Genomic DNA, 5,438 nt, shown 5'->3' with positions numbered 1-5,438 from the left:
GGGGGAATTTTAATTTTCAAAAAGTTTTGTTTGTTCATTTTCCTAAGTACTTGAAAAACTAACACAGTCTACAAATTATAATGCTATAAAAATAAAGAATCACAATTCTATTCAGGGCAAGTGTCAGCATATTTTGGCCAGTGAGATACATGAAAATAGTTATTAAAAGAAGTCTGTACAGCAGGTGGTCCCGTGCTGAATTTTGTCTTTCTACTTACTGCTTATAATGTAGCTTTAGCATCCTGAGGAATTATCCCAGGTCATAATGATGCTCACATTAAAAGATGTCACGATGATAATCAAGGAGGAATCTCAGTTCCTTAGGGTCAAGGAATCCGATTCTCAAAAGGTTCTAGTAATGTTTGTGTCTGGATGAGTGATTAATAACCTTCTATTCTGTTAATATTTATTTCAGACATTGCTGTTTACTTTTCAATCCCTTCAAACCATATGACTGAAATAATTGAAATAAGGAAAATAATGAGCACATTTCCTAATATCTACTTAAAGTTCTATATCATTTGATGAATATTTTTATTTATTTATTTATTTTTAAAATTTTTCATTAGATATTTTCTTCATTTACATTTCAAATGATATCCCAAAAGTCCCCTATACTCTTCCCCCCACCTTGCTTCCCTACACACTCACTCCCACTTCTTGGTCCTGGCGTTCCCCTGTACTGGGGCATATAAAGTTTGCAAGACCAAGGGGTCTTTCTTCCCAATGATGGCCGACTAGGCCATCTTCTGCTACATATGCAGCTAGAGACACGAGCTCTGGGGGTACTGGTTAGTTATAATGTTGTTCCACCTATAGGATTGCAGACCCCTTCAGCTCCTTGGGTACTTTCTCTATCTCCTCCATTGGGGACCCTGTGTTCCAACCTATAGACGACTGTGAGCATCCACTTCTAATATTTTTCAAACTTCTGCCTTCAATTTCCTGATAAAGTAATTCTTTATTATTAAAAATAAGAACTTGGAATTCACCATCAAAATGCTTCTTGTGTTCAGAATAGAGCTCATCACTATCTCATACTTGTTCTTTTGTAAGTTGTTTAGTATTATTATTACTATTATTATTATTATTATTATTATTATTTAAAACATTAAATAAAGTCCAGTGGAGGGTTCCTGCTACTCACCCTAATGGTTTACATTCCTGAATGAAAGACACTCACATAGACATTACATTTTGATATACCTACAACACCTCAATGGGCCATGGCCTAACCTCCATGTGGCTAATCCAACTTCCTCCAATAATCCCAAATTATCACTTATTCTGTATTCTACCTTGGCTTCCCTGGATTCAATTGTCCAGCCCTCTGAGGCCACACTGCCCTAGCTCTTACCTGGTGGCTCTGCGCCTTGTCCTGAGCCTCCTCAAGCTTGGTGTCTCCTCTCCTCCCTTTCTCCCAGCATGGTGGATTGCCTCTCCTTTTCCTTCTTTCCTGTCCTTCTCCCAGGAATCCTAAAAGTCCCACCCCTCTCTGTCCTGCCCAGTCTTTGACTGTTGGCATCTTTATTTAACAATCAGAATCAACTGGGGGCAGGTTCCAGAAGCTACTTGTGTGCAGGTGTTCTCACGCAAACAGTTTTTCCTGACGCAAATTAACATAAGACTACAAGCAGCATTAGGCCAAATCCACTACTTCATTGTAATTTGCTTTTTAGATTTTTCCATACATTTATATAGTACATTATGTTTCATTACTTTCTCCATTTTTTTTTCAAATGGCCAGTGAGTTTAACCAGTCTTCTGTGTGACCATGGGTTTGAGGCTCTCCATGGGAAAGTGATAGGTCGATCACTGAATGCGTAAATTCTGCTCCTCCCCCAGAATCCATAACCAGGCAAACTCAGGCATAAGGGGTAGAGAGTAATCAGAGCACAGCTATACACCTATATCTATATGACTTTCTCCAGGGCTTGGGAATGCTGTTTAAATGAGTCATCACTAATGGAGGGTATAGATTTCATTGATGCAATGCTTTTTGGGTCACTCAATCTCTAATAGAAAATCCCTGACCTTTCACATATGTATAAACTGCACAAATTTACAAGTTCAGAAAAACAGACATAGATGGCATAGATTATTTGATCTGTTTTTGTATTTTATTTGTCTGGGGTTAACAGACATTAGGCCCTATATCCCAGGGATGAGTCATACAAAAGTTGATATCAAGACAAAAAATATATAGAAAAGATGATTTATATTATAAGAACCAAAGATATAAACTATAAAGCAACTAATGAAATGAACGTCATGGTGTTAGATGTTCTATCTGAAAATACCCCTATCTAACCTGTATAAAATAGCAGTAATGTACATATTAATATACTTTGGTATATGAATATAAACATTTATATATGCATATATAAACCTTGGCAATAAGTATAGTGACCTATTGGTTAAACAAAATAAAAAAAACTAGAAAAAAATGAAAACATATATCAGTGTAAATTTTCAAATTACTTCTTTGGACAATCAGTGGTGAAATCATCCCATCTAATATACTAAAATTAAATTGCTTAGAAAAGTGAAATTTAAGTGGAAAACATAGATAACTCAAAAATATCTAAATAGGAAGCTAATTAAAATAAACAACAAATGTGTATTAGAGTAAAATAAAAGAAACTACCTATTTTTTCATAAATTTTGTTCCAGAATTTTTTGGGGCATGCTTTATAGAAATTGTCATACCTGGACAAAAGACTAGAATAATTAGTTTTTCCTATTGTTAATGATTACAAACATTTGGAAGAAGTAAGACATGGAGAAAAGAAAAAATATGATGTATTTAAAAAATAGAACTTTATAACAGTGATGTTTGCTACTTAGTCTACAGGGATCTTTTAACAAAATTAACATTAAGCAAGAATGTATAAATTATATAAATAATAAGTTATTTATTCCTCTCAATACTAAAATTATAATGTATTATGTCACATATTTTCCACAATTACAGCCTCCATTTGCCTATTTAATAAAATGAGGAAATAAACAACAGAAACACATGATGAGAAAATATGTTTAGGATATGACTTGTTTTAAATAGTCAACCAATTCACAGAATTGGTTTGTATTTATACCTTGATTTCTTGCTGTTTTGTGGTGTATAGATGATCTCTAAAATATTTATTCACTTTTTAAACCTTTCATAAATGTGTTCTTTGACTGTTTCATACTGTATGTAAAGTGCATTCTAATAATTGTGAATCCCCATCTTGTCTTACCACTTTTGTATCCTTATTCCTATCTTATATTACCTCCCATTTTATTTAGATAAACTGAAATTAAGCAGGTCTATTTGTATGACTGTGGACTTGGAGCCATCCCATGGAGCTTGGGGGCCTTTCAATGAGTATACAAGTGACAAAAAATATTTCCTCTTCCCCAGAAACCAATAGTAGACAGTAGTTCATCAAGGAGGGATAGGGCTTTCTGTGGGTCTATCACTGATTCATAACTGACCTTTTCATCGACATGACCTTCATGGGTAGTTCACACTAATGAACCTGAACATCAGTCAACAAACCATACACAAATCCAATTATCTTGCTTTGAATTCCCTTTACTATAAGATGAACTGGTAAATCACTTTTGGAAATTTAGGGAACTCACATTATTCCTTAATTTTATGCCACTACTTGCAGTGTTTCTCCTGTCCATTCTGTTTGGACAGCAGTAAGTAAGAGGAGCAAAGGACAATTGAATCATGAGTTTCTGTTTCCGAGTCTACAATTCTCACATGTTAGTGTCAGTTCAATGATCTACCTTAACTCCCTATTTTAGTCTGGCTCCTTACAATCCATGATCCCATGATACTTGCATATTACAATTTATCTGGCTCTTTTAGGTTCTGGTTCTTTTTCCCATGGTGTATTCTCAGACCAAATCAGACTCCTCATGGCCAATCTGAATCATCTTCCCACCCCATCCCCCTTTTCCCCTGGTGAGCTGAAGTTTCTATCCTTTTCTCTCTTCTACCCAGCCATTGGGTGGTGAACATCTATTGACAAAGCAGAGAGTCAATGTTAAGTATTGTTTACACAAACATGAGACAGGAGATTCTTGACATATAAACAATACAATGCTGTGTCTGCATGGGCATGGAAACAAGGTTATGAGGGCAGAGAAATCAGCATTTGAATAACTCAAGGATATCCTTTAAAAATGCACAATCATTATATCTACACAAATTACTATATTACATTGATCTGCCATGATGTTTCCTATAGATAATTCTGGTTGCCATAGTTATTATTCCATGTTCCACATCATTGGAAAATTTATTTCATATTAAGATATAATTTATATCTCAGTAGAGCAGAATATAATGTAAAAATCTTGGAGCTGGAGTTATATATAGTTGTAAGGCAACCCATTTTTACTCCTAGTACACAGAGATCCATCCTCTGAAACAGCAGAAATCACTCTTTTTTTTAAAATTTGGAAATATGATCTTTATTATTTATTTATTTAAGTATTTATTTTAATTAGGTATTTATTTCATTTACATTTCCAATGCTATCCCAAAAGTCCCCCACCCACTCCCTCACCCATCTACTCCCACTTCTTGGCCCTGGCGTTCCCCTGTACCTGGCATATAAAGTTTGCACGACCAATGAGCCTCTGAAATCACTCTTAACCACTGAGTCATCTACGTATTCTCCACCGGACAGTATAGAGTAGTAACAGTTTTCTTCTAGATAACAGGTATCTACTAGAAAGCTTTTGATTTAGGTTTATTTAATAGCCCCTTGCTGAATAAGCTTTGGCCATGGTTTTGGAAAGGAAACACAGCAAGGATGGGCACAAATTGTCTACAAGCAGCATAAGAAATTAAGCTGATATTCGTTTTGGCAACCAATGTAATATAAAACTTGTCAAATTTCTTGACTAATAATTTCTCTTTTTCCTCCTTCCCACTTCACAGTGACCTTGAAATGACACTGTTTGCAACTGGGATACTATGTGGGCGTAGTATATAAACAAATTATCTATAATGGTATTTTCAGAGGTTGAAATCAAAACATACATTTTCAATTCTAACAAATGTTTCATAATTGACTATATATTTCTTCCAGGAAATTTTTTTTCTTTTTTTTTCCATTTTTTATTAGGTATTTAGCTCATTTACATTTCCAATGCTATACCCCTTTTTGGCCCTGGTGTTCCCCTGTACTGGGGCATATAAAGTTTGCAAGTCCAATGGGCCTCTCTTTCCAGTGATGGCCGACTAGGCCATCTTTTGATATATATGCAGCTAGAGTCAAGAGCTCCGGGGTACTGGTTAGTTCATAATGTTGTTCCACCTATAGGGTTGCAGATCCCTTTAGCTCCTTGGCTACTTTCTCTAGCTCCTCCATTGGGAGCCCTATGATCCATCCATTAGCTGACTGTGAGCATTCACTTCTGTGTTTGCTAGG

Source organism: Mus musculus, chromosome 14, assembly GCF_000001635.26.
Source record: "Mus musculus strain C57BL/6J chromosome 14, GRCm38.p6 C57BL/6J".
Lineage (NCBI taxonomy): Eukaryota > Metazoa > Chordata > Mammalia > Rodentia > Muridae > Mus > Mus musculus.
The sequence above is the reverse complement of the archived record's forward strand: the minus strand, read 5'-3'. Positions refer to the sequence as shown.